This window comes from Danio rerio, chromosome 14 (genome assembly GCF_049306965.1).
Source record: "Danio rerio strain Tuebingen ecotype United States chromosome 14, GRCz12tu, whole genome shotgun sequence".
Classification (NCBI taxonomy): Eukaryota; Metazoa; Chordata; class Actinopteri; order Cypriniformes; family Danionidae; genus Danio; species Danio rerio.
The window spans coordinates 27117497-27143121 of NC_133189.1; the positions used below are offsets into that span (position 1 = coordinate 27117497).

A 25625-nucleotide genomic window follows, 5' to 3' on the forward strand; every position below is an offset into this window, starting at 1 on the left:
TTAGTACTGTCAATCGATAAAAAAAAATAACTAAACAATCGCACCTTTTTTGCAATTATCGCAATTAATCACGATTAATCACATTTAAAAGATTACATGATTACTTTTAATTTTGGATATTCAAATGTAAAATTAATGTAAATGCAAGACAAAAACTATTTAAATTCAAGATATATAATTGTTTATTAGAAATTTTGTTTAACTTGTAACCCAGATTTCTTCATGTAAACAACATACCCACAATAAACCATCAAGATCCTGACTTGACAGCCATATTTATTACAGAAATTAAAACACAGGCATGTTAATGCCATTTGAATTTTAAAACAATCAATGCCAATAAAGAAAAAAAAAGATGTTCTTAATGATTTCTAAGTGGACTGCAAAAAAAGAAAAAAGAAAAACAATGCCAAAAAATAGGCATTGCAAATATAGAAATTGGAAAATATTAATAACAATAAAGTATTGAATACAAACAAATTTACTCATTGAAAAGTTGTATTGCTGATAGATGAGAACATTAATTATAAAGTAGAAACAATTTTTCTTGGTCCTCCTTTACATTCAGCCATTTAGTTGACATCATCGGGGACAATGTGGCCCTTTTCTTTTAAATGATGTGAGCTGAGAGAGAGATCAGGCAGGATCACAAGCAGGATCTGAATCAGCATATGCATTTCGGTGCCTTATTTTGTGGCCACTGGTGCTGCCATAAGGACGTAAGTAGCATCAAAGACGTACATCAAAGGCAATCACAGGTGGTAGGCTACGCGTTGTGTCACACCAAAGACTAATTCTTACAGGGACTTTGGTCACACCATCCCTAAATATTTAAACAACTTTTAGGGATTCGGACGACGAAATCGGTAATGTGTAGGCATTTGTTCTTGTTGCTTGTAAACGCACGGGATCGCACACACACACACACACACACACACACACTCGAACACACAATGCACGCAGGACAGCACAGCCGGAGCGACTCCCTTCAGATTCAACACGCATGATCGCGTTCATCAAATTTGCTTAAGCTAAGCAGTCTTAAGTATGGCTGTATTTCACAAGGATTCTGACACAACAACATGAAGCAGATGGTTTACAAAAAAGTTTAAGTTTAAGGGGGAAACATGACAAAATGCGCTGTCTTTGACAGCTTGCGGCATCTTCTGAGTTTCACTGAGTACATTTACATGGACACCAATACTCTGCTTTTAACAGGATTAAGATAATACTCTTATTAAGATTCTTATTTCTACCATGTAAACAGCGATTTTTGATTACCTTAAAGGACCACCGAGTCACAAAATGTGGAGGTTTTTCTTTCCCGTTCGCCATGAGGTATCAAGTTCCGTTAAAACAAAAATAGGAGGATTTATAATGAAACTTACGAAAATAAATGAAACTCTGGAGGAAACGTTCGATAGCCTGGTAATGCGACATTAACTTTTATACTGAAACGTTTCTTCTAAAAAACTGCTTTCATTTTTTTTAACACGTTAAATATTTCAAATTAGTCGCATGCGTTAACGCACTAATTTTGACAACACTTGATATATATTGAAGTCATAATTATTAGCCCCCACTGAATTATTAGCCCCCTGTTTATTTTTTCCCTTTTCTGTTTAACATTGAGAAGATTTTTTCTACACATTTCTAAATATGATAGTGTAATAACTTATCTCTAATAACTGTTTTTTTTTTTTTTTATCTTTGCCATGATGACAGTAAATAATATTTGACTAGACATTTTTCAAGACACTTTTATACAGCTTATATAAGTGACATTTAAAAGCTTAACTAGGTTAATTAGGGTAACTGGGCAGGTTAGAGTAATTAAGCAAGTCGTTGTAAAATGATTGTTTGTTTTGTAGTCTATCGAGAGAAAAAAATTACCCTAAAGGGGCTAATGATTTTGTCCTTAAACGGTGTTAAAAATTTTAAACTGCTTTTATTTTAATCAAAATAAAACAAATAAGACTTTTTTTTCCAATAGAAAAAAATATTATCAGACATACTGTGAAAATATATGTGGACATATATGTTTCTGACATATATTGGAACTATATGTGCTATACATGTAAGGGACATGTATGTTTCTGGCATATATTGGACATATATGTTTCTGGCATATAAGTGGACATATACGTTTCTGGCACATATGTGGACAAATTTGTTTCTGATATATATGTGCTAAACAAGTAGGCAACATATATGTTTTTGCCATTTTTTGGACTTGTGTTATACATGTAGGGGACATATGTTTCTTGCAAACATGTGGACATATATATGTGTTTTACAAATATGGACATATATTTCTGGCATATATGTGGACATATGTGTGCTATACATGTAAGGAACATTTATGTTTCTGGCATATATTGGACATATATGGTTCAAACATATATAGGACATATATGTTTCTGGCATATATGTGGACATATGTGCTTCTGACATATATTGGACATATATGTGCTATACATATATGATTCTTTGGACATATTTGTTTCTGACATATATGTGCTATACATGTGGGGGACATATATGTTTCTGACATATATGGACACAAATGTTTCTGTTGTATATGGGACATATATGTGTTTAACACATATGGACATATATATTTCTGACATATATGTGGACATATGTTTCTGGCATATATGGGACATATATGTTTAACATATATGGACATATGTTTCTTGCATATATGTTGACATATGTTTGACGTATATGTCCTATACATGTATGTTACATGTTGTTGGCATATATGGGACGCATGTTCCTTACATATATGGGACATATATGTTTTTGATATATATGTGGACAAATATGTTTCTGACTTATATGGGACATATATTTCTGGCATATATGTGGACATATATGTTTCTGACATTTATGGCACATATATGTGTTTAACATATATGGACATATATGTTTCTGGCATATATGTTGACGTGTGTTTCTAACATAAATGGGACATATATGTGTTTAACGAATATGGACATATATGTTTCTAGCATATATGTGGACATATATGGGACATGTATTTAACATATATGGGTCATATATGTTTCGGACATATATGTGGACATATATAGGACATATATGTGTATTACATATATGAACATGTGTACTTCTAACATATGTGGACATGTGCTCTACATGTAGAAGCCATATATGTTTTTGACATATATGGACATCTATGTTTCTAACATATATGGGACATATATGTGTTTAAAATATATGGACATATGTGTTTCTGGCATATATGTGGACATTTATGTTTCTGACATTTATGGGACTTTTATGTGTTTTATATACATGGTCATATAAGTTTCTTGCATACATCTGGGCATATATAGGACATATAAGACTTTTCATCATAGTCTAATCAGTAAAACAAGTGAGCATACTGTAAATCATATCAGCGAAGAGAAAGTGACAGAATTGTACACTTTCATTGCAGTTCATTGCACTTCACCAATGTTTAGTGCATGCAAACACAGACGAGCGATCCGCTGATGTCTTGACTGATCTTCGTGACTTTGAAATGCTTCAGTGTCTGAGTATGTGTTTGCACTTGGTGAAAAGTGATGAGCTGATGACCTTCATGGCCAATCACAATCTTCTGTTGAGTACTAGTGAATACTATAGTAAATCAGCGGTGTTCAAGAAAACTCTCACAGGCACTTAAATTTTAGCAGGAAATAAGACGTTTTTTTCAAATTTCAGTACTGGGACAACACAATTACAGACAGCACGAGGGTGTGCTACTGAAGGAATCGTCCTCACCCTTGTTTACCTGGTGCCATGAACTGAAGCCTATGATGATTGTGATTTAGTTTAAAGCCTAATATGCTTTTGATTGTATAAAGTAAACTTAACTGAATGATATTAAAGTGATGTTTACACCATATCTTCAATTTTAAATTGTGGCAACAGCTGGAGGGTTGTAGTCAACAGCATGTTGTTGCAATGTGTACAGTGGTGATCCTATACTTCTAGGTTTCTTCCAATCGCAGCCTCGCTTTTGTTTTTAGGGAAATTACTGGTAATGTTGAGACTGATTCCAGCGACGCTCCAGGGACATACGAGTCTTCGCTGAAGGCCATCTTCCAGCCCACCGCGGTGACTGAAGCTCTGCACAAGACTTTTGGCCAGCGGAGAAATTAAAATGGTCGTGCCGAACTGAGTCTGGTTCTCTCAAGGTTTTTTTTCTTCACTCCCATCAGGTGAAGTTTTTTTTCCCTCTCCGCTGTCGCCACTGGCTCGCATGGTTCAGGATTGCTAGAGCTACGCATCGATGAATTTGCTCTTCAGTGTTTGAACTCTCAGTAATGATTAAATCACACTGAACTGAGCTAAACTGAACTAAACTGAACTTAAACACTAAAAACTGAACTACACTGTTCCAGTTACTATGACCATTTATGTGAAGCTGCTTTGACACAATCTACATTGTAAAAGCGCTATACAAATAAAGCTGAATTGAATTGAATTGTTACAACTTCTCTTTCCAGAAAATTGGCGAATAAAATTTGCGGTATTTTCAAAAAGAGCCAGTTCACACATAATCTCTTTTTGGAAATATTTCTGGTAATTTTTCTTAAGTTCTGTATGTGTAAAAGGGGCTAATGACAAGCATTTGATTATTTTTATTACTGTTTATGCTCATTCAAGACATAATTAGCTGTGTTTAAGATAAAACACACCATTATGAACTTGTTTATGGTATTATGTGTCTGCTCAGTATTATGCTTGGTGTCTCTTTACCATTATAGGGCTTGACTGATTATCATGTACTGTTACAAGGATTGACTAATTTTAAGGCTGCATGAGAAGAACGAAAGATGGGACGGTGCAATTCTTCCGTGAAAAAAAAGGCAACACTGCCATTTTTACAATCATTTTAAAGCATTTTCAAGTTCTTCATCACATTTTTTTGTTTATCACAATTGAGAGCAAGGGAGCCCCCTGGTGGTTTGGTGGTTACAGTATTTGGATTCTAAAGTGGTAAAACAAAAAAATAAAGGATGACACATTAATCTCTTGGATGAATACACTTTTACTCCAGTTTAAATTTCACTTAACTGTTACAGACTTCTTTTTTGTTCTCACATAAGTAACGCAATATTTCCACCTAGTGTCATTCTGTGTAACAACAACTAAGTGAACACAACAATGTGTGTATTAGGAAAGTCAGCTCTTTGTAGATGTCACTGTCATCTTTCATAGAAAGATTATAAATACAGGAGAGATTTGGTAAAACATTTCAACAAGGTGATAAAAAATAAAATATGTGAGTATCTTTGGATTGACCGGTATGATCTAGAGTATATCAGCGTTTCGAACATAGATTAGCATGTTGCTAGCATATTTCTAGCATGAATCAACATATGTGAAAAATTCGAAGAAGAAAAAGGCAAAAATTGACCTGAACATAAATTAGATGTATTCCTTAAATTGTATTCCTTAATTTGTTTTGCAGTGGCTGTATATACAAACAAAATGTTTTCGAATCATTTACATGGAACTTGCCCAAACCTCAATAGCAGTTAATCCCCACATCTACATTTTTACTTTTTTTATTGTCAGTTGTTTTTCGTAGAGCATATTTTAGAAATGGCACATGCTGACAATGATTGTGATTCATCTGAAAGTTGTCTCCTAGCAACATGTGCATAAAAGCCCAGCAGTGGTAAGTGTGAACTCAGAGGAGTCAAGAGGGCTCGTGTTCGGCAGGCTGATGAGAAGCTGTTTACATGTAATCAAAGGCAGCTCTCTTAAGACACAAGCCTCTAACACAGATGCAATCACCTGTGTTAGCCTGACTAAATAAAGGATTAAAGAAATAAGCATGTGCTTTCTATTGAGAAAGTAAAGAGATAAATTACTAGCAGTTGTGAGGGTGAATTTTTCATTGCATTTTGGGACTTGAAATACTATCTTAATTTAAAAGCTAGTCAAAAACTAATTTGCTAATATGTTAGTAACAATCTATTCCACAATTTAGGTAATAAGATCTGGCTACTTTATGGCTCTATCTGAAATCACCTCTTATAGCTTCATTTGCTATCCTGGAAATTAGTCTACTAATAGTCCACTTATAGGAGTGAATGAAAATGAGTGGGTGAATTCGAGCACCAGAAGGAATGCCATTTTGTTTGAGCTTTGTTTTGTTTGATAAATGCCTCAAAGGGATTGGATTTTCAACTTCTTGTTCAGATCTCATGATGGTAACCTGTTTTTCTGTATATGGCCACAAGAGGGTGCTCTGTGTTTCATATGTGCATTTTATTGTCTACCTAAGATGCTGAGTATTCACATTTTGTTTATTTTTTATTTGCACCTTTTTCATTTGTACCTTTTTCATTCTCTAAGGCTGTCAAAAAAGTTGATTGCACAAGGATTAGCATCAGCGCAGCAGAATCCCTATTCAAAGTTTCTTGCTAGGTTTACAGAGGAGGGAGAACCTATCTGTTTTAGATACAATGAGGTTGGGCATGTGGCTAGGTGTTGCACACTGAGACGGGAGACCAAAGAGTGATGCCAGCACAGCTGAAGAGCATGAAAGACAAGGTCAGGCAACACAGGGAGAAATTGCTGGTCCACTACCTGAAGGAGCCAGTCAGGATAGGTTTCTTGAATGAGCGGTTGAGACTTGCCTAATGGTGGATTTAGAAATATAAATAGTGTGTTTATGTCATGTCTGCTTGACACTGGTAGTCAGGACAGTACTATCACCAAAGGATTCTTCTGAGAGCGTTTATTCAGGAATGACAGTGATGTGATGTCCACATCAGGTTGGTTGAAGATCACATAAGCTAATAGTTTACACATTCCCTATTTGGCTTACATTAAGATGGACATGGAGGTTATAGGAATGGTCTTGCCAGAGTGTGGGTTTTTGATCATCAAAGAAAATCTTAGGGTGCTTTCATATCTGTACAATAATTTGTACAATAAATTGTTTCACATCACAACAATAAATGATACATTGTTGCATCTTCTGTTGTCTTTGGGTCGTTTTCACGCCACACTGCTGGCTTTGGTCCGAACCAGTTGAAACGAACCAAAATGCAGTCATCTGACACAATCCTCATCTCTCATTGGCCAGATGTTGTTGAACATATTTCCTAAACTGCTTATTGATTGGTCCGAATACACGTGCGGGAAAAATGCCAGTGAAGTCCTGCAGGTAAACAAAATCTTTTACTCTGGAGGGACAACTGCGCTGGCTGATTGTGTCCCTGCTTTAGACAAACTATACATTTCGAAAATGAAGTGCGGCCGTGGCTGGAAAACAGTGTTTAATGCATCGCTCGTCACTTCAGGAGGAGACGTGAATTAATTTAGCTAAACTGCAACATGGTCATCTTGCGAAAATATTACCAACAATCCATCAGGTAATGTTTTCCCCTCTCTCTCTCTCTGTTGGTAAAGCGCTGTCCACAAATATTTTTCCTCCATATCCCATAATGCACAGCGCATCGGCCTACGGCAGCTGAATTAGTCCAAAACGCGCAGTAATTTTTGCGGTTGGACCTGTTTTAGTATGGATCATATTTTCAACACAAATGAACTGCTCCAGGGTTCGTTTGAAAGCGTACCGAGACCACCTCTTCAAGATTGCTGCATTCTCACCTGCCCAAACGAACCGTACCAAAAGGGGAAACGAACTCTAATGCGATTCAATCGAACTAAATAAGGCAGGTGTGAAAGCACCCTTAGTTCGTCATCAATTGCTGTGCTCATTGGAATGAAAATCACTAGTAAGCACAGATAGATTGTTTATGCTGAAATTAACACTACACTTAGTGGGATGATTGATTCTAACTGGCAGGTACCCTTCCAGCAGAACGAGTTTCAGTTGCCCGGATTGCAGGTAAAACACCTACTAATGTGCCTGCTTGGTCTGCAGCTACTGTCTTGGTCAAGGGAATAGAACATGGTAAAAAGGATTACCTTGTATGTTTCATAGAACTAAACTACCTTGTTTTACCTACTTTGGTTACAATTGAGATGCCTGTGTGTCCAGTAAGAGCGCTTAACTTGTCTCAGGAAGACCTCTGGCTGCAGCCCAGGGCGCATGTGGGGATGTTTTTCCTGCTAGATGATAATGTTGCAAGTTCGTCCTTTGAGTGAAGTTTCAGCGAATCTCTGCAGGCTCTGGAAGAGTTACTGTGGCTGGAGGTCAGGGCTCTAAATCACACATAAAGGGAGTCTTGGATCACATTGTCATGAGGGACACACCTGAACTGCAGGTTAACCTAAAAAAAGGTGTTGGGAAAGTATTCAGGTGTGGTTGCTTCAGATGATGATCTAATTATACAGAGTTCAGCATAAGATTCATTTGACCGACAACGAACCGGTAAATCAGCCTTACTAACGCATTCCACCAAATCCATAATACAGTTTGCCTGTAGAACTACAACTCCCATAACTCTTTGCACCCATCAGTGTCTGCAACAGCTGACAATTTTCTGATCACACACACACAGCTGCAGCTCAATTTCACTCATTTCATACCACATAAACACTTCACTTTCTCATTTACTTTGCTTAGTCTTAGTTAACCTGTAGCATCACAAAGCATTTTCCTTGTTTTGTTTTCTGTGCCGTGTTTCCAGACCCTCGCTTTGTTTATTGATTTTTGCTGTTAGCCACCTGGACCAATCTTCTGTGATTGACTATTGCCTATCTGACCATTTTCTGTTTACTAAATATGCTGCATTTGGATCCGCAACTACAATGTCTGAACCGTATGTCACAAAAGCAAGAAGGTCACTTGATAGAGTTGAGACTTGGATTCCTCCAGGTGATCTGGTTTCCCCCACAGTCCAAATACATGCAGAAGTGAATTGGATGAACTAAATTAGCCGTAGTTTATGGGTGCGTGTGAATGTGAGAGTATATGGGTGTTTCCCAGTTCTGGGTTGCAGCTGAAAGGGCATCTGCTGCAAAAGAAAATATGCCCTTATTATAGTTGGTGGTTCATTCTGCTGTGGAGACCCCTGATAAATATGAGACTAAACTGAAGAGCATCAGTGAACATTTGAATTACGTAATGATTGCCATCAGGAAGAGAAGAGACTTTCCACCAGCATAACAAATATTGTTTCTGAAAACAATCCCCATTTGCTCTTTTGACAATGATTTTCCTGTCATTAACAGTCTTTATGTGTGCTAAAAACTATGCTATACATAAGAATCAAAGGAACTGTGTAAACAACCATTTACAATAACTTAATGCTTAATATTTACATTTATATGCGTTTACTTGCTCATGACTCCACAAGAAGCCTCATATATTCTTGATCATCCTCGCGGTCCTTCATGATGGCCATTATTATGGCAAAATAGGGTCAATATTTTGATTTGAATAAAATTATCTTGTGTTAAATTGTTATATAAATATAAAAATATTATATTTATTCAAACAAATTTTATTAAAATCACTGAAAATTCCTGCAATGATACAAAAAGGGGTTCAAATGAATGAAAAAAATATATTTTTAAGACAAAAGTCATCCAAAGACATACAGTATAGTTAAATTAGGAATAATATTTGCATTATTAGTAATTCACTGCCATTTTGTCAATATGTAATCGTGTAATCAATAAAATATAGCGTAAATATATTCAAATAAATATATTAAAATATACTATAATCTAAATACAGGTATTGTGAAATCGATTGCATTTTTCTTATAATCTTATAGCTCACTACTCTTCTAGCTCTGTTTATGTTTATGCTCTTGTTTAAAGATGTTATTGTTTATGTATTAATTATCTTTTTCTCTGCTCTAATGTCTAAAATTGCATATTTCAACACATGCAATGCGCCCTAGAGACGTACAGCAAACTTTCACAGCCATTATGATAAAGCTGTAAAATGAAAGAATGGATTTTTAAATCTCTCTTCACATCCTAATTTCCCCCTAATATGTCATTAATACATTGCACATTTTCGGTCCATTCATTTCTTCTGTCCTGATATTGATAGTGGATTCCATTTCTTTTTTCTCTCTCTTTGGCCTAAAACTCTTGAGTAAAACGACAACATCAAATGACTCCTATTCTTCTTCATTCTCTTTGTGACAAAACAGCCAGTTTTATTGTCTTCGTCAAAGCTGACTAGCGGGAATCAATAATCTTCACGTTGGTTTTATTTTTGATAGCACACATGCACGCACACAAACACACACAATTTTGTCTAAAATGATGAATGGCTTCATCTTTTTGATTTTTGTTTAATGCATTGTACCAAATTGCACTGTAACATTGTATTTCCAGAGTGCAGCTATTATTAAGATCTGCTAAGTCATTACAGACCCTAATCATAAGTAGATGTGCAACAAAAAGGAAAGAAAATAGGATGACCTAGATTTTAAACAAGCCATATTTTATTCTGTTCTTCAAATACTGCAGAATATAAGCTCTAGTGTAATTCTCTTTTCCCCTCTTTGTGGCTTTTGTGTCATAAGGTATAAAGATGTTAGTTACTAACATAATCTATGACACATTTCAGGCAATATGATTTGAATACTTTTTGATTACTTTTAGATTTTTTATTAGATTTCAATTAGGATAATCTTGTGCTGTATGATTATAAAAAACAGTAGGCTAAAAACTTATTCTATTGTCTATTAATTAAATTAAATACCAACAAAAATAATCTAAATTGTAGATTTTTATATGATATTGTTGTGTCATACTAGTATGTTTAACAAATTAATAAAGTTTATTTAAATTTTGATATTGCCTTAAAATATCTGCATGGATGTGCCACAAAAAAAAAAAAAAAAAAAAAACATATTTTACTTTTTTTTTTTCAAATACAGCATAACATAAGATTTTTATTTTTGACATTTTTCTTTGTGGCTTTTGCGTCTTAAGTCATTCAGATTTAACACTGTGGCTCTTTTGGGATCATTTACATAACTGTTTTGCAGGGAGAGGAAAACATGTCATCAGTACACCCCCATCCCTCACACCTTCTCATCTCTGTATGGAAATGAATGGCTTAATCTTCCCTTTTGACATTCAGCAGATAAGGTAATCAATGGAGCATGCTGTCTGTTTTTTTTTTTTTTTCTTTTAGTGAATGTGTGTGTGAATTAAGTACTAAAAGCCTTGATGAATGAACTCATCTTTGGATTTCCTTTCCATTGAGAGTACTACCACACATACAACAGATTTTCAGACAGACTAATTCAATCTATAAATACTGTATAAGAGAATCGCTTTTTCAAATTTTTAAAATACAAAGTAATTCTTAAATTTCAGAAGATGTGGCTGTAAGGCTTATATTTGGATATTTCACATAGCAGTTCTTCTTTTTTGATGTGAAAAACTATTTAGCATGTTTATTTTTTTTAAGTGCAAGTGTTTGCTTGAAATTAAATATAAAATTTATTCTTTGGCTGTTTATATTTACATATCTAACCAAATTTGACAAATTGCATTTGCACAATAATCTGCATCTTACACTACTTGATTTGTATTGAAGTGTACAAATCTGAAGATGTAGGTTCACCTCAAAATCTAAATTCTGCCATGTTATTCCAAAATAAATCATTGTAATTCAAATGGAGATGTTTTTAATCAAAATCAAAACTTTGCAATGAGATCATAATTAATAGTTTTTTTAATACAAGTCTTTTAATTTTACACAGTTGCTTTATAACATTAATAGATTTAACGTAGGCTTTACTCCTACAAAAAGAGGTTACTTTAAGGTGTATTATTAACACTAAAAAAACAGAATGTATGTTTTCAATCTACCTTTTTTATGTACCTTTCAGAAATATACTTTACCTTTTGAGAATATTGTTAAATTGTGTGTACTTGACTTATACTGACACTTCACTTATGCTGACACATTTAAACATTGATCAATGTATAGTGATTACAATATTCACATTTTGGTCACTGAAGCTCAGCCATGCTCACTTGAAGCACTGATTAATGTTCTCAATGTTTATATAAGTTAAAGTCTAGATTAAATTTGTTCATACTAGAAAGTAATTGCATCTCTTCACAAAATAAGTTCCCTCCATTCCCCTTAAAATCTCTTTACGATATAATTTTTAATGGAGGTAAAGAAATCTCCCATGCAGCTTTAGTTATAAGTACTGTCATTAAGTTTTCTGCAAAAAAAAACAAAAGTTGGAATTGGTGACCCATGAGGGTGGGTAAACAAGACAGAAGTTTCACATTGGGATCAATTATCTCTCATTTCCCTGTGGTTTACCCCTCACTTTGTCTTGGGTCAAATTGTCTCATAATCTATTTTAACAGAAGAGAAAAAAATCTAAACAACATTTTTTGGTTTTGAAATTTGGTGACTTTTTCTAAAATCTCCCCAACATTAGGAAAAAAAAATTCTTTTGTCATATTTCAATGAAGGCAAGTATAAATACAAATATGCCGCTTAATGTCTGTGAATACTGTCTTGCTAAAAGCATTGCAAACTCATGCAGGTACTTTTGGCATTAGAAAATATAGCCTTTGCTTTATTCAGAAATGATTGAATGATTAAACATTGGTGAAATAGTTTAAACTTATGAGGGAAAACCTAGACATTCAAAGACTTTGTGATGAAGGTTGTTTCTTCAAACAAAATAGATTTGAGGATTGAAATGAAATGTGCATGCTTTATTTTAGTAGTTTAGTGAAGGTAGTCATTTTTGACCCAAAGGGAGAATGGTGTATACATTTTAAGACAACAGGAGGGTTAATATCCTTTGAATACAAAATTCATATTTAACCTCTGCTTACTGCTTGACATTAAAGTACACTGGTACATTTTACTAAAAATCTATTTTACATGCTACAAATATAAAGCTGGTAAGGAGTAACATGGTGATGTTCAAAAAACCAACTTTGTCTTTTGCTTCATCTGGAGTCAGTTCACACAAAGGTAAGAATTAATTATGAATGGTGTGATTGTTAAAGGGCATATGATAAAGCTTCTTTCAAATTCTGAACTGAATACTAGATATTCAGTGACCTGTGTGCAGCATTATCTTACTTTGGTGTAGACAGAGAACAAAAACCTCACTCTGTATGCACAGATCATTTGATACAGTCAACAGCGCTTCTACACTGCTGAACCTTTCCTTCACCCATACTCGACTCATCCTCATGTTCAGATTGTAATTATCTCCCTGCTGGGTAGTGGTTAATCTTTGTGTTCGGGTAGAAGAAATTGACTTCATTGTCTTTGACATTAACAGTTTAATTTCACAGCTGCTGATGGTCCAGATTATCTAGATTTTACTGTACATAACTAAACGTGGCTAGAAAGAAAATCAAATTGTAAATCATTTAGACTTTGAAGGATTTCTTTACCCAGACATTTTTGTTTCTTCAAACAAAATTGATTTGAGGATTGAAATTAAATGTGCATGCTTTATTTTAGTAGTTAGAATTTTTTGTCATTAATTCTTCAAACCCATACAAAATGTCATATATTTTTGAAAATAAAATGATAAACAATGATTTAAATATTTATTTTTACATCAGCAAATCAGAAAAACTTGTGACAGTATGGAAAACACATATAATAAAAAGAAAGTAGTTATTTCCAAATTTGCTATGACGTTATTGCAGACATTATAGTTTGTTTTGTCTGGTCAACTTCATTTCATTTCTAAATATACATCCTTCCCTGTCAAAGTTGGGACAGGAGCAGGTTAAGGCTGGTAATCAGGTAAATTGGTTAAATAATTATGTGATTTGAAACAGGTGATTGTAATTGTGATTTAGTACAAAAGCAGCATCCATGAAAAGTTTAGTCCTTAAGAAGCAAAGATGGGCAGAGGATCGCCAGTTTGCCAACAAATACATGAGAAAATTATTGAAATGTTTAAAAAGAATGTTTCTCAAAGAAAGTTACGAAGAAATTAAGTTAGGAAGAATATTTCACATTCAATAGTGCATAACATATTTAAAAGATTCAAAGAAACTGGATGAATTTCAGTGCTTAAAGGATAAGGGCGCAAGCTGAACTACCATTATCTCCAATCTCTCAGTTGGCACTGCATCAAGAATTATCATTCATCAACAAGTGATATCAGCAGATATCATATCACGTACCACAATATGTAGTTACACCCACAAATGCCAGTTAAAACTGTACTGTACCAAAAGGAAGCCCAATTTAATAGTGTCCAGAAGTGCCATTGACTTCTCTGGGCTTGGAGGCATCTGGGATGACCATCACGTGTACTGTACTGTGGTCAGATCAATCAGTATTTCAGGTATTTTTTGGGGGAGAAATGGACACCATAAGTTTCCGGCCAAAGAAGAAAAGGATCACCAGACTGTTACCAGCAACAAGTTCAAAAGCCAGGGTCTGTCATGGTTCTGTATGGAATTGTGTCGGTGCCCTTGGCAAAGGTAACTTGCATGTAATGGCATCATTTAAAGCTGTAAAGTACTGAGAGATTTTGGAGACGCCCAGGAACATCCATGCATATTTCAAAGCTCTGACTACGGAGGAAGAGGATATACTGTAGGTACCTGACTGACCTGTCTGCAGTCCTGACTTTTCTCAATTAGAGAACGAATGGCAAAAATGTGACAACGAAGACCCTGTACTGTTGTCCACCTTAGAATATATTTGCAGGAAGAAAAAAAATAATACACCAAAACATCTTCATCACTTGGTGTCTGCAGTCCCTAAACAGAAATAGAATTGATCTCAATGAAAATATTTTAAGAGGAGCCTAAAAAGTAACAGACCCAGCTCTTAAGGTTATGGATATTTAGCCTAATAATAGACAAAAGAGGAGGAAAATGTGCCAGGATGTTAAAAAACGTACCTTTAAAAGATCACCTACAACTTTACTGAATAATATTCACGGCACAATTAAAATCATCCCAGCCGGGTTAATCACGTTTTAGGCTCCCCTTGAAACATTTCTGTTGTGTTTCTTGATATTTGCATGCACTGTGAAAATGCAACACATTTTTGTAAATGTGTTTGTGTTGTGAGGATTTGGAACACTATGCTGTAAAACCAGTGAGGGTCTTTTCTTAAATTGTTGGTGTTTTTTGTAATTACTTGGGATTTCATGTTGGAGCCATTTATAGGTTGCAATTTTCTTTCGCACCACTAGAGGGTGTGTATGGTATTTATGCTCTCCTCACGACGATCTGAGGTGTAGAAGAAGGCAAAACAAACTTTTTGACCGGCATGGCTGTGAGAACGGGTTAATGTTTGTTTTGATGTTTACTTTTAATTTTGAGAAAATGGACAATACATGGATTGGAATATTCAACTTTATTTGCAAAGGTATGGACATTTCACTTTTTTATTGACCTGTTCAAGCAACAAATGCGTCAGAACCAATGACCAAAATATTCGCATCTACACTTTACAACACTGCAGCACGTTAAGCTCTCTTGGTCACTACTTTTGGACCACAGAAATTGGCAAAGATCTTAGTTATAACAGCTCTTTTTAAGGAAGTAAATTAGCTATTTTAGAGTTACTGATTGGCATAAAATATATTTATATACTACTAAGTATTAAGCATAATAAAGGTATACCTTATTCATTAAATATAGTTATCAATAATAATAATGATGATGATGACCTTTCAGAAATGTATTCACATATGTTCTGCCCTACATCTATGAATAGTCATTTGACTTTGCTTGATATCAGCTTTTTTTCTTTTTTCTCTCTTGTGGCGATTTCAGAAGTAATATTATCAACCCTACTTCATCTTTATTACTTTCTAATGATTCTGGGCCAGTTTGATGAATACTAATTAGATGCTGATATGTAAGTGTTAGCAGTTGTGTCCTTAAAACTATAAAGGCTTGTAATGAATTAGAATTCGAGCATATTCAAACATAAATTTTACATGAATTCTATAATAATGACACATTTAATTGGATTCAATATCCTGGATTGGTAGTAACTTAAATGTTTTACACATTAAGAAACAAATTAATGTGTTGTAAATAGTCATCATATAGCAATTTTGGGAGTCACCCTCAGTTTCACTAAATCATGCGTATATTGCAGATTTGATGTATTGGTTAATGTATTGGTCCAGCTTTACCAAACTAATACTATGTTTGGCATTTTAATATTTTTTATTTTTACAAGTACCAAGTACAGAGGGTGACTCCATTGTGTACCTTAGGTTTCTTCTTCATTCTTGTCATCTTCTTTCCTAAATGTGTCCAGGCAGGCCGTAGGTCCTTAAAGGGCCATGAAACCCCCTCGTTTTAGCAGGGTGTTTTCACAACTCTACTTTGGAAAAAGTCAGAAAAGTGGGCGTGTCCAGCTCTGTTTAGGGGGGTTGTGTTGGAGGAAGAACAGAGGCTTGGCGTGGGAGTGTCTATTTGGGCGCGCTGAATTTCAGAGTCAAAACACACAACCACAGCGGACAATGTGACTGTGTTTACATGGACATCTGTTGTCGAATTATATGCCAAATTATTAAATGGGGGACTTTAACTGCAGTTTGGCTCTTTCATTCAGGGAATTCATTCATGTCCCTCCCGACAAACGAGATATTTGATTCGAGGATCTGCTCTAAGCGTGTATTTTTCATGCAATGTTTGATACCGCATGGCGAATGAGAGAAAAAAAACTCAGCATTTCCCGGAAACTTAGATGCACACGGCAGGTAGAGTCAGAAAGCCGCGTGTGTTATTCCGGTCACTAAATCCAACACGAGGTTATAGTTTGGTTGTAACTGTTAGTGCTAACTTGTTTACACTGGTGCAATAGTTTGTTTGATACGAATAAAATACGAACTGAATAAACAAAGAGCATTGGTCGCTCACTTACCAAATCTGTAGAGACAGGACAATCCACAGCAACTAGAGCCGCGTCTTTATTTAGAGGAGACTACAAGCGAATCCCGATCTCAGCGTTTGCAGATGAGAACAGCTCTCAGGTAAACAATGTTCCTCCTTAGACACATAAGTTATGGTTGTCAAGCGTCGCGTACACTGTTAATCCACACATGACTCAGAGCTCTCACAGAGAGAAAATGAAAACGAAACTTAACTGCAGAAAACTATAAAAGCAACACTTCACGCTTGTTTTGCCAATACAACGTGGCGTCTCTGCCTTCTACACTCTGACAGCAATGAATATTAATGAAGTTGCACAATAGAGCGCGCTGATTGGTTTGAACCAAGCCTTACTCATGCATTAATGCAACACACTGTAAGACGTAATAAGACTCACTCTGGCACAGACGCCCAGTCCGCACGCTGGAATACAACGCTATTATGTCATGGCCGTGACGCAGCTTCAAAAATTCGTTTCAAACCGGAAGTATGAATTTGCTTGAAATAACGCAAAAACAACCAATTTACACTTTTTAGTGAAATATAGGTGTCCTAATAGTGTTTTTAGCAGTGTGGGACACATACACGACTGTCAACAGCTCAAAAAATGTGTTTTGGTGTTTCGTGACCCTTTAAAGCACCACATTTGGCAGGATGGTCTGAAATGCCTTTACTTCTTAAGTGCACACACTGATCAGATCATGGCGGGTACTAAAATAAGTACATTTACCTTTTTTGAGCAGTTCTCAGCAACCACTCAGGCAAGAAGTAAAGCTTATTTTTACCTCTACAATTTCATGAATAACTGTATTCCAGCACTTTAAGCTTTAGGTCCACATATCATTCAGATCATGTAAATAAAAAGGATTATCAAAAAAAAAAAAATTAAATGGTTTAAAAGATGTAGCTTCATAAGTGTTTTAAGCCATGGCTAGAAAATGTATTTATATTTTTTAAATGGTGTGACTTTTTAAAATTATTTTAAACAATTTTTGTCATTGGTCTCTGTAGATGACACATACAAGATTTAATGAGAATCAAGCCTAGTTCACACTAGAGGATTTTAAGCCTGCTTTGAGCTCGATTTGGAAGTTAACGAGCTCGCCGACAGATCGGGCTGTGATCGGGAAGAAATCTGCGGGTGCACGGCGCTCGCCACTCTTTATGTGTGAACTACTGAACAACGCATCAACGAGGCTCGCTGACGCGTCGCAGACACCTCGCAGACTAAAATCCAATATTTAGCATGCTGAATATTCCAGAGCAGCCGGCTGACTCAACCCCACCTGTGGTCAGATGTAGTGACGAGCTGCAGCCAATGAGAGAGCATATCAGCATGAGCTGAATGCCTGCGTGCTCAGGAGCTCAACAGAAACATCTGTGATTGGTCAGAATGGGCATCGGTGCACTCGCTTCATTCTGCGTTAACGCAGAAATAAGAGTAGGATATATTAACAGTGGAACTAGAATTCTGTAACTATTAGAATTACCATACTGCTCATTCTGACCTTTCTCATATAAAACGCCATATTGTCACAACATATTTACATTCAAAGCTATTATTGAGATATTAAAATTAAGCTTTGAATATCTGGCATCATATTTAATGACACCATTACCCTAAAAATATTATCTTTTTTGGAAATACAACCTATAAATATGCAGTTAAGATACTAGAACACGCAAAAGCCTTGGCTTTCATTTTCACTTTCAAACAGGAGCTATTTCACAGCACAGAATATGCTGTTTTGAAAAATATCTGAAGTAAATTAATGTTTTTGCCATCAGAAAAATTTGTTTATGTTAGCAGGAAGTTGCTAGGCAAAAAAAATGCACACATATTTAAAGTCACAGCGAAAAGTATCAGACATGCATGCAGTCATTTTGACCAATATGGTAATTTAAGGCAGAAATGCTCAGTTCTTTACTGTTTTATAATTAAAAAAATAATAATGTCAGAAAGGAATACACTGATAGTTAGAAAGCGGCAAGGTGTTATAGATGTGTTAGTTTTATTTTAAAGAGTTATACAATTACAAAAATTAAAAACTCTGTGTATCTATCCACTCGAACCTTGCAGATGAGTGATTGATCCGCTGATGATGCATCAGCTGATTTGACAATATTTTTAATTGCTTTCTGGAAAGCTTGAAATGCTGTCAGTGATGTAATCAGCACACAAGCAGCCAATAGTGTTCAGCTTTTTCTGACGACTCCTCCCTCAAAATTTCATTGGCTGTGGTTTGGTAGCTTGAATGAGCTGTTGGGGAATGAGTTGTTGTCAGATCATGTAGTGTGTGACCCCCCTCTTGTGGATTATTCACGTAGTGTCGCATAGTGTGAACACCACAGAGATTAAAAGACACAAAGTCGTCATGTAGTGTGAACGGCAAAGCGATCTGCTGATGTTTAAAATCCTGTAGTGTGAACTAGGCTTCAGCAAAGAGGATTATAGAAGGAGACTGTAAATTTGTCTTTTGGCATCTTGTTGCACTAATATTGACCACTTGATGGATTCACAGGATGAAGGGGGATAACATCCGTTGCATTCAACAGGTTTTCTCATGCACCAACCCAAACACAGAAATTCAGGGCTTAACGGAAATCCAAAGTTTGCCAGGGTGCACGATCACGTGCATTCAACTCACAAAAATTATATTTATGACATCACTTGAATGCAACATATAGTTCATGTGAAGCAAAAGCTCAATGAAAGCATTCTGGACAGCTGCAGCACAGCTCTGATTTTAATTTGCACAGAGAAACCCTATTAAATGTATAATCCAACATCTCAACTGCTCAACAATCTCAACTTCTAAATGCAAAATTAATTAAGAAAACTTTTGCAAAATTTTTGTTTTAAACAAACAAACAAACAATAGAACCATCACAGCTGTTTTAATGGTTTCAAATACACCAATAAAAGAATAACAATCATCTTTTAACATTAAACCAGCATAATGTAATGTTTTCTAGTGCATTTTGGGACACATTACATTATTGGTTTTAACATAACATTAATAGAAGGTGAAAGAATTACCAGTTTAAATTTCTAAATGTTAATACAGTTTATATTCCACTCCTAGACCGGGACTGGAAGCCACTGTCCCTAGAGAACAGTGATTATTAATAAAGATAAGACTGCAATATGGATGAACAAAAGCAATCCATTAGTGGTGCTACTTCACAGTAGTCTGCTTATATCTGGCTTGCAAACACTTTCCAGATCCATAATGCTGATTCTTCCAAAATTTCTCAAACTGATTCTTCTTCCATGGTGTTTTTTTCCTGCCTTGTTCTTGCCAGAGTTGCATTTAAAATATCTTTTTCAGACCTATAAAGCAGTCAACGGCCTGGCATGTTACATAGACACTGCTCACCAGTTTTATAAGCTCAGCATTTTACAATAGACTCAAAGCACTATATTTCAAGATGAACAAGGTGGACTGTTGGTAAAACAAAACTTAATAAGAACTCTGATCTCTTCTACTAATAAATGCTAACTCTTTTCCCTTTATGACTCATATTAGCACTCTTGAAAATGTAAATTGGTGCTTTTATAAATTTTTACAACACATTACAACATTTTCACAGAAACATCCTCTGTGTGAATTTATGCATTTCATAAATGTATTTGCCCATGTCAAGCTTGCTCATTACAGCTCCTGATATAAATGAAGCATTTCAAAATTTCACACTGAATGCATGTTTGATTACGCTGTATGTATCTAAAATTATCTTAATTAAAATAATGTATGATGGTAATTTTCAATAAGACATCTAAAAAACTGAATCTAGTATTAATTTTTACAGCATAATGCATGTTAATGTGTTTACCTCATGTTGATGCAGGAAATAAAAAAGTTTTATGTTATCTTTTGAAACATATATAATGTAAAACTATTTGCAAAAATGATTTTTAATTAACAAAGAATAAGGGAAAAAAGTATATCACATTTAAAACTAAAATATGTGTGGCAATGTGATGTTGAGGACTAAAGTAAAGACTGCTGAAACATTCAATTTTGACTGAGCAGGAATAAATTATATTTTAGAATATATTATTATTTTAAATGTAAGTATTTTTAGTTTTTTAATAATATTTCTAATAATATATCTAATAAAGTTTCGTAATGTTGCTCTCTTCTTAAGGGAAATGAGTGAATGAATATAACTGTTTTTAAATACAAAGGTTTATCCGATGGTGAGAACTGATTGGTCCTTACTAGCAATCGTATCATCATCTACAAGGCACAGCTGATTGGTTCCTTGGAAATAATAAGCCGATGAGTTAGCTGCTGAACATTTAAATTCTTGGCCTTTGTTTGGTGTAGTGGTTTGTAGTGTGCACTTAGAAAGCTTTCACTTTATAAAGTGTCACCTGTACAGATTTTCTACTGCTAATTTCATGTATTTTATTTGCAGAAGAATGTCTTGTCCTGTATGTGTATTTGACAGCAACAACAATACTCAGCAGCAACTTATATTTTTGTCAAAAACAAACTCATTGTTACACATTTTTCCTTTACCATGTCAGTTTCTGATTTGGCATGAACAAACTTAAGAGTCTATTAGAAGATACCTTTTCATTATGACCACATTGAGTTCCCACCAAATTATTCAGTTATTCACCAAAGCATTCATTTTAAAGAGAGGAAAAAATCAGAGCCACATTAAATTGGCTAAAAAACTTTTTTGGCAGAAATTTATTTGGCTAGCCAGCTAAACTGGGCTCATAGTAGACCTCAGAATTGTGACATTAGCCAATGTCATTTTCTTTTTTTTCTGTCCTTGTCTCTCGGAATGTTTGTAAATAATGTGTAGTGCTTGTTTCCATCTATCACAAGAGAGATACTGTTGCTAATGAGACTGTCTGACATAACCATGATTGTGACAGTGCACAACCTTCATAATTATTATTATTATTACTATTAAATTTTGAAAATGCATATTGAAAGTTTATATTTAAAGATTTGCACGAGTATCAGAATAAAAAGCGTTTTGTTTAAAAATATACTCCTAAATTACTATTCATGGCTTTAATTAACTAATTAAGAAATTTTGTCATCCAAGCTATAGCAGTGCTAAGAATTTGTTTTCTGATGCAGTTGTTGCATTTGTTTACTTTATCGCCATAATCTTTAATGGACTATAATAACAATTGTTTTGAGACTGTTGTACAAACAATTATCATTTGATGATTTGTTGGTATTTTTTTTCTCTAGCCCTATGAATGACATTTTACTTAAAATTTCTTAATTTGTATTAGAAGAAATCATTAACCCCAATCATTAATGGAATCATTAAAGGTTCACGAAACCCTCGAGTACTTTTTTTACAATGTTAAAAGATTTGTGTTTATTGAGCATGAGTTAAGACAATGTTAGCACCTGTTAGCTTAAATATTGGAGAAAACTGGATAATTTTGAGCTTTTGTCAGCTAATTTCAGCTTGTTGGTTTAAAATAATTTTAGTGACGGGATCAAAATCAGCGACGTAGCGCAAAACTGCAAGTGCAAAGATGACACATTGGTTTTTCATTATTATTCATTGTGGAGTTTTCTTATATGAGAAGAGCCTGCTGCTTAATTGTTCATGACTTCACGTGCTTTCCTTAGGCAAGGCAGACCTGCCAGTGTGAAGCTGTGAGATCCTACGTTGATGGGTGAGACCACATCCACGGACCCACGGCATGCAGTATTTAGCTGTTCATGAAGGGTTGTGTTTGTTTCCATAATCCACGGGTTTTGTTGCATGTTTTTCCCTGCGATCCTGTCAGGGCCAGCAAAGCTGTTTGTGGGGAGCAAGCATTTTTGTCGGGTGAGCAGTACCAGGATTGGAGAATGGTGGACGTTGTCTTTTATCAGGAGTTCGTTCAGATTTAGAGACATCGCCTTGCTGCTGTGTTTGCCCAAATCCTCTAGATTACCAGCAGGGCTAATGGTTAAAATAGACAGGGAAAGAGACCTGCTACACTGAGTCAGCATTAAGACTTGGTGATTGAGGAAAAAGTCCTTATTTATAGTGTTTATATGAACATGATTATCTTCTATAATGATATAAATTGTGGTTGTTGTGTGTGTATATAAAATTACGAATAACAATTGTAGCAGGGCATTAAATTACTGTTTATTTTTTTGCATGTAAACTTTGTAAACTATAAAATCATGTGTCTTACCGTTTGTGTCTCATTTTGTGAGCTAACTGACAACACAACAGTTGTTCGCTCCCCTCCTTCTCCCCTGCTCTGATGGCGACGCCCACTCCTTTCCTTTGCTCGCGGAGCTTCATGCCCATTATCATGCACTTTTTGAAAAAAATTCTGAAGTAAACCTGAACCGAAAGGGGGGGTGAGTCATGACCCTTTAAAATAGCATAGCACTACCAATACTTAAGTGCCTAAATTACCATGTTATGAAAGAGCAACAGGGCCAAAAAATGTATGATGATTGCCTTAAAAATGCCAATGTGGTCGCTTTCTATCTGGTATCGGACATTTAGAGAATACATTTATTTCCTATTTACTTTTAACTGATGAAAAACCTTCGACATTATACATTAGTCGATCCATCATTTTGTTTTGTAAGACTTTAATGTATTGTTAGGAGCCAATGGTATTTTTTTGCTTTGTTGATTTTTGATTTTTGAGTTCCTCTGTCACTCTAGTTACACATTATTCATCACCTTGGAATGATAAGTTTCTATCTGTGTTCTAAAGGATTTTGAGATACTACACTTCAAAGTTTTTGCATTCCATAGCAAACAGTATGTGTGTAACATTATTATTATTTTTTTTAATAAAAATTCTTAAAATGTAAACAACTAATTCTAAGGTGACATATTGTTCATGATGTTTTGCAACACTGAAATGAAAAAGTAAAGAGCTTAGCATAATTGAACACCCCATTTTGAAGCTGAATATTTTTATCGATTTATCGATATAGGTAATGTATTTTGGTGCATTGGAATTAAACAGATTTCTTAAACAGATATATTTATTAAAATAACATTTTAGTCACTAAACATATTTTAAAATTTAAAGATAATACAATTAAATTCAAGCTAAATAATGCAAAAAAAAAAAAAAAACAATAACAACCTACAAAACTTCAACTATTTATTTATTTTTTTGCTTGTTTTTTTTTGTCTTATTTTTTAAAATTTGTATTTAGTATTTTTCTATTACCTTATATACTTTATTTTAGTATACATTTGGGTGTACTAGTTTTTGGGTGTACTATATTGTGGACCGTTATCGTAAGCTATTTTGTTAGATAAGCTCCAGATCTGGCTTCAGTACTGACTAATCTAATGTATATGCACAAATAAAATATTGTATATCTTCCTGTTAAAATATGAACTAAAAAGAGAGATTTGTGAGGGGTGAACTTGTAAATGCTGAGCAATGTATAGCAACTGGCACTGTATTTTTATTTGATGTTTTTTTGGTGCTAGGGCTTGCTAATGAAATCATTAGCCATCTATGTGTCACTTTTAATTTATGCATTTGTCCCAGCAGTGTTGAAATATGATTGTACTCTTTTATTTTAACAACAATAAGGAGCCATGAAACAGTTTGAGACCACAGTAATTAAATTTGTAATAAAAGTTTACTGCCAAGACCGTAATATGATTTGGAAGAATTTCAGCATGCAGGGCTATATTTGTGTACATATATTTACTCTTGTCTGACTCTAAAATCACACAGGCCTAATGCTTAATGCTCTGTACACATACAGCCGAGCCAGAAATTCAAAATATTACACTCATCCTAAAACATAAGTTAATATATACCAGTGTGCCTTTTACTTTACGTTCCTTTCCTAGTTATATGCAGGATTTATCCAATGTATCTTGCTTTTTAGACATTTGATATTAGCTGATTGACTGATAAATTAAAGCATTAAAAATCCAGCAAAAATTAATTCAAATATAAAAAAGGACCTAAATTGTGGTTTTATTACATTGAAGACTACATGGACACAACTAATGGTGAGCAGTAGGTGTAGTGACTGGCACTTACCATTATGATGCAATTCACTGTACTGTGCATGTACTGTAATGTGGGCAGGCATTAATGAAAGGTGAGAGGTGTTGCTGCCTCTACTATGACATCAATTTACCGGCAGTGTTTTGACAAATGGTGGGGTGAGATGTCTTTGTTAAAAGTGGAGCAGGTAGCATGTCAGCTTAAAACACATTTACGGTGGAATCATTAAAATAGCATATCACTACCGATGTTGGCCTATTAAACAGGAATATGTACTCTCTTAAGTGCCTCAATCGCTATGTTATGAAAGAGCAACAGGGTCATAAAAAATGTGCATGATGATTGCCTCAAAAGGGCCAGTGAGGTCACTCTCTCTCTCTCTGGCACCAGAAATTCACAGAATACATTTATTTTCAATTTATTTTTGACTGATGAAAACCCTTCGACATTATACATTAGTCTTCCATAAATGTTTTGACTTTTAACTACACTGTTGCTGCCGGAACAAATTGAGAAAATTGTATTCCGGGAGCAGGAGACTTGAATCAACCAGAATCCAAAAGCAGCTCTGGATAGATGGACTCATTTGCCATTGAGGCTTGGCGAAAGATAAGTGCTACTGGAGCCTTTGTTTTTTCCCCTCAGGGCTGTTTTTTCATCAAGGATTTTAGATGGGCTTATGTCTGTATCAGTCCCCTGCCATTCACGTGTAAAAACTCTCATCTGTGTTTTCGAAGTGTCTATTGATTTGATTGTACTGCGGGGCCTGGTCAGAGTTGACCTCAGCTGAATATATTTTCAACTGCCAGAG

General features: G+C 34.9%; 1 protein-coding gene and 1 long non-coding RNA gene across 3 annotated transcripts in view; one reads left to right on the top strand and one right to left on the bottom strand.

The window, feature by feature from the left end:
* Positions 1 to 25625, top strand: part of atp7a (ATPase copper transporting alpha) — an 813847-nt gene that overhangs the window by 430721 nt on the left and 357501 nt on the right. The gene's annotated exons all lie outside the window — the stretch shown is intronic.
* On the bottom strand, positions 12626 to 19178 carry LOC141377509 (uncharacterized). Its single transcript, XR_012389726.1, has 3 exons — positions 17454 to 19178; positions 14653 to 16221; positions 12626 to 14603 (listed from the first exon to the last, which is right to left on the bottom strand). It is a non-coding gene; the product is annotated as an uncharacterized lncRNA (long non-coding RNA).